Consider the following 6,000-nt stretch of genomic DNA (forward strand, 5'->3'; position numbering starts at 1 on the left):
GGAGACATGAGGGATGAGTCAGAGAGAAGATGGCCGTGTCAAAGAAAATTACAAAAACAGAAGAAACAAAGGGGGATTTTAATGCACAAGTAGCATTCTGTTTGAACTTGGCCCTTGATTTTGAACCCGGAGAACAAAGTTATGACGATGTAATCGTATCTGAGTCAGAGACAGCTTTTTTCTTTTGCTCAGCGCTTCAGTGGGGCTTAAACTAATTGGTTTGAACCTCTTCCTTTTGTATTTAGTCCATCTGTGTCTTCATGTACACCAGACCTACCAGATTTTTTTTTCACACTTTACAATTGCAAAGCAACCCGCTGAAACCACATGATCAAGAATGTCCCCACGCCCTTAAATAACGGTTACATGCCCGTGTATGTGTGTGTGTACGTGTGTGTGAAAGAAAGAGAGAAAGAGGTAAAGAGGTAAAGAGAGTGAGAGCACGCCCTGATGTTTCCTGTCTCCAAATAAAGCTTACACGTTCACATGCATGCATGCATGCAGCAGTATAATGCATGTGTGTGCACAAGCGAGCCTATCAGAAAGAGCCTTTTTTTCCACGAGGAAAACAGGCGATATGAAAATCAGCTGCAAGCTGCTGTGCTCATTGTGTTAAACCACCAACATGTTTAATAAATGTCAGTACAATGAAATAGATCAAGGCCGCAGAGTCACCGAGACCACGTATGACACTGCCAATTCCAGGTGGGTGGGTTTAAATCAAGATAAGATGACACATCGTGCAGCCATTTGTTCTGCAACACGGAAACTTTTTTTCTCTTGTTTCCAAATTTAATGGAACACATGACACTAGTGATGGCTTATATGACCTGACGCAATGGCGGAGATGTAAACACACAATTTCGGTGTCACAATAAACGCTATACCACGTGCTGGATGAGTTCAACCGTGACAAGAGACTTCCATCAGATAGAAAACTGACAAATTGCTGCGGTTTCATGTCTGTTCACTTCCTCTGTGATTTCTCGAGAGAGAGAGAGAAAAAGATGGTGTGGGGTGGGGTAGGGTGGGAGGACGGAGGCAAAGAGAAAGTGTGAGTGTTTGTGTGCATGTATGAGTGCGGCCCTATCTGTACTCGAACACTCACCACTACCACAAATAAGTGAGCGTGATTCATCACTTCCTTCCTATTAAGCATGAATAGTGTGAGAGCAGAGGGTGTAAACTAAAAACTACAGTTCAGAGCACTGGTCTCTCCACCTTTTCGCATGCATGCATGCTTGTAAGCGTTGAGCACAGCGCTCTGTGGACAGCTGGACTTGTTGTGTTACTGCACGCCTCCACCCACTGCATCACACCTGACTTTTACTCACACTTAAATCCAATCTGAGAACCTGCAGCAAGGCGGCTCTTCTGATCATCAAGTTTAGTTTCTTTCTATGATAAAGTGTGAAACTTTGTGTGTTTGCACGTGTGTGTGTGTGTGTGTGTGTGTGTGTGTGTGTGTGTGTGTGTGTGTGTGTGTGTGTGTGTGTGTGTGTGTGCTGCGTTTGAGATGGCCTCCAAAAAAAAGCTCTGCTCTCGACCTCTGGTGCCATCTGCCAGTGACAGGGCAGAAATGCAAATCAGATACAGTCAGATAATACACCAGGCTCACTCCTTCCATTAGAGCAGCCTACAGAAATAAACTAGGTCAGACATACCAGCAGCCAGCTGTGTGCGTGTGTGTGTGTGTGTGTAATAAAGCACATGCGCCTCTCTTTGTGTGGGGAGACAGCTAAGTGTGTGTGTGTGTGTGTGTGTGTGTGTGTTGGGGGGATGGGTTTTTTTAGCATCGAGGGTGCATGATATTCTTACTTATGATATTGCACACTTAACAGTCAAACGTAACATACAGACATACAGCATCTCATCCAGTCAGCACTCCTTTTTAAGATTTCAGACTGAGGAGCACTTCTAGGCTGTGTGACAGGGCAAAGGAGCTGGGTGACAAATACAGGCTCTTATCTGAGGCTGCAATTAGACCACAGCCAGAGCGCAACTGATAGGGAGCGTATCAAACTCTCGAAAACGAACCTCCCGGGAGGGTGATGCAACGCAGTGGCAACGCTGGCGTAATGCAGACAGATGCGTCCTCCTCTCTCCTATCGCTGCGACGCCTCTGAATTATGAATGAGGCCCCATGCACCTCTTCGGTGCAAAAGGCTTCGTGTCTTCGTGCTCACAGTTTACCGTTTGTTTTTTCTAATGCCTTACGCTCATGCGCACCGTGTTAGCTGTGCTAAAAAAATCTTAAATAAAGGTTAACGCAGTGTTTGAGAGGCGTTTTTTTTTAATCCCCTTTGTCTGAGTGTAGTCACACTGTGCACAAAGCAGATGGCTGATATGTGCTGAGCTAAGACAATTAGATTGTCTGGTATTGCATTCGAGGAGCTGAACTGATATATGCTTTAGAAGGATACAGCAATTTTCTTTCCTTCTTTCTTTTTCTTGAAAATACACATTTGTAGCATCAGAAATCCATTTGCTAATAAGGCCACTTACATGTAAATCTTAGTTTAATTACCCCAAATACTCGCTCGCTGTAGACGTCTATAAATGCAGCCGATCACAAGTTTTAGATCTGCTACAGTCAAGTTTCTTTTCCTCTTTCTAATATGATAAACATGGAGCAATATGAGCTGAATAATAAATGACTGCATGCCTTTCAGAATCATTTCAAACACGGGCCTTCTATTTATAGATGCTCAAACATTTCCTTCTCCAGCTAACTTTCTCTGTTTTCTTTCTTCCTTCAACTGATTTCAAGCACAGATTGTAAGTTCGGTCACAAGGGAGGGTCAATGATTCTCATTTCCTGCAGTTTGGTCCTCTTTAACAAAATGACTCTCCACTCCCTGAATTCTCTGAAGTTCCTCTGAGATATCTGCAGCTGCCTTTGTGTGTCTCTGTGTTTGTGTACACGAGTCTGCAACTGCTTCCCCTGTAGTTCACGATGTGCATGTGTCAGGGGTCTGTAGGCATGTGAGCGTGGTGCTTGCAAAGGACAAAAAAGGTGACATGAGATGAGGAAGGTTAATATTTTCCAGGATATAGGGTGGGAGGTGATAGACTGGTGTGTTCATGCAGTGTGTGTTTCATAACACATTTATCTGTACTTTCTGCGTGGGTGAAGAAGAAAAGTTTCATGTATGAATATGTTCTCAGAAAGTGGATTATTTTCTCTGAAGTGAATGAGATACATGAGGTTTGTTCGCTGTTTGTATTTATTAAACTATCTGAAAGGGTTGAGTGCACACGTGGGAGAACATCAGGTGAAAGGCCGGGGTCAAAAATGGCTTGGTTGCTGCAATCAATAAAAGATGTCTTATCAGTATAAGAAAAAAACAACAACAACAACAACAACAAAAAACTGATCTCTGTTTCTGTATACAGATTTGATGCATGAACACTACAGGTCACAAAGTTATTTACATCTCCATTTTTTCAGTTACTTAAATGCATGTTCTGTAATGTCTCTGTGTCTTTATTAGGTATACCTCAACCACTCATTAGTCAGCCATGAGTATTTCAGAAACTGCTCATCTGCTGGGACTTTCTCACAACCATCTCTGAGGTTTACAGAAAATGGTCCGAAAAATGAATCTGATGCAGAAGCGCTCCAAAGCTGCATTCTATCTGAGGACCACCAGATGGCGATAACTATGATTGCAAAAAGACTTCCGGTCCTGTAAATGTCTGTGGGAAAACAGCTTTGTGACTTGACCTCTGTAAACCCTTTCCTGCTGATCCTATGAGCTTAGTCACTCATTTTGAGTCATACTGAATACAGTGAATAAGTTTTGCAAATCTTGGTCATGTCATCATACTATCATGTTCGTATGTTGCTTATACTCAACAAGACATGTGCACCAGTCTTCATGAAACATTGCACAAACATTGCCTGTATGGCATAGATGAATATTTTATACAAATCATCCATCCATCCATCCATCCTCATCCGCTTTGTCCGGGGCCGGGTCGCGGGGGCAGCAGCCTAAGCAAAGAGGCCCAGACCTCCCTCTCCCCAGCCACCTCCTCCAGCTTATCCGGGGGAATACCAAGGCGTTCCCCAGGCCAGCCGAGAGATATAATCTCTCCAGCGTGTCCTGGGTCTGCCCCGGGGCCTCCTCCCGGTGGGACATGCCTGGAACACCTCACCCAGGAGGCGCCCAGGGGGCATCCTTGTCAGATGCCCGAACCACCTCAGCTGGCTCCTTTCGATGTGGAGCAGCAGCTGCTCTACTCTGAGCCCCTCCCGGATGGCCGAACCTCTCACCCTATGGGGCAGGGATAGCTCAGTAGGTAGAGTGGTTGCCCCATGATCGGAAGGTCGGGGGTTCGAGTCCCCTTAACAGCTACCCTGAGGTACCCCTGAGCAAGGTACCGTCCCTACACACTGCTCCCCGGGCGCCCAATGGCTGCCCACTGCTTCACTGAGTGAATGGGTTAAATGCAGAGAGCAATTTCCCCACGGGGCTCAATAAAGTACAATAATGTACACACCTCCTTCTTCTTCTTCTTCTACTTCTACTTCTACTTCTACTATCTCTAAGGGAGAGGCCAGCCACCCTTCGGAGGAAGCTCATTTCTGCTGCTTGTATCCGCGATCTCGTTCTTTCGGTCACTACCCACAGCTCGTGGCCATAGGTGAGGGTAGGGACGTAGACCGACCGGTAAATTGAGAGCTTCGCTTTTACACTCAGCTCCCTCTTCACCACGACGGACCGGTGCAGCGTCCGCATTACTGCAGCTGCAGCCCCAATCCGTCTGTCGATCTCCGGCTCCCTTCTCCCATCACTCGTGAACAAGACCCCGAGATACTTGAACTCCTCCACTTGGGGCAGGAACTCATCCCCGACCTGGAGTGGGCACTCCACCCTTTTCCGGCTGAGAACCATGGCCTCAGATTTGGAGGTGCTGATCCTCATTCCTGCTGCTTCACACTCGGCTGCGAACCGTTCCAGTGCGAGCTGGAGGCCCTCACCCGATGAAGCCAACAGAACCACATCATCTGCAAAAATCAGAGATGAGATTCTGAGGCCACCAAAGCGAAAGCCCTCCGCCACTTGGCTGCATCTAGAAATCCTGTCCATAAAAATTATGAACAGAACCGGTGACAAAGGGCAGCCCTGGCGGAGCCCATCACCCACCGGGAACGAGTCCGACTTATTGCCGGCAATGCGAACCAAGCTCTTGCAACGGTTGTATAGGGATCGAATGGCCCGTAGCAATGGGCCAGACACCCCATATTCCCGCAACACCTCCCACAGGACACCCTGAGGGACACGGTCGAATGCCTTCTCCAAGTCCACAAAACACATGTAGACTGGTTGGGCAAACTCCCATGCACCCTCAAGTATCCTGGAGAGGATAAAGAGCTGGTCCAGTGTTCCGCGACCAGGACGGAAACCGCATTGTTCCTCCTGTATCCGAGGTTCGACTAACGGACGAACTCTCCTTTCCAGCACCCTGGCATAGACTTTCCCAGGGAGGCTGAGGAGTGTGATCCCCCTGTAGTTGGAACACACCCTCCGGTCCCCTTTCTTAAAGATGGGGACCACCACCCCGGTCTGCCAGTCCACAGGTACTGCCCCTGATCTCCACGCAACATTGCAGAGGCATGTCAACCAGGACAGCCCTACAACGTCCAGAGCCTTCAGGAACTCGGGGCGGACCTCATCAACACCAGGGGCTCTGCCACCAAGGAGTTGTTTAACTGCCTCAGTGACCTCGCCCCCGGAAATTGGCGGGTCATTCCCCTCATCCCCAGACTCTGCTTCCTCCTCGGAAGACGTGTCAGTGGGATTAAGGAGGTCCTCGAAGTATTCCTTCCACCGCCTGACAATTTTCTCAGTCGACGTCAGCAGCGCTCCGCCAGCACTATACACAGTGCAGGTAGAGCACCGCTTTCCCCTCCTGAGACGTCTGACGGTTTGCCAGAATCTCTTCGAGGCAGTCCGAAAGTCTTTTTCCATGGCCTCTCCGAACTCCTCCCAC

This window comes from Astatotilapia calliptera, chromosome 13, assembly GCF_900246225.1.
Source record: "Astatotilapia calliptera chromosome 13, fAstCal1.2, whole genome shotgun sequence".
NCBI classification, from domain to species: domain Eukaryota; kingdom Metazoa; phylum Chordata; class Actinopteri; order Cichliformes; family Cichlidae; genus Astatotilapia; species Astatotilapia calliptera.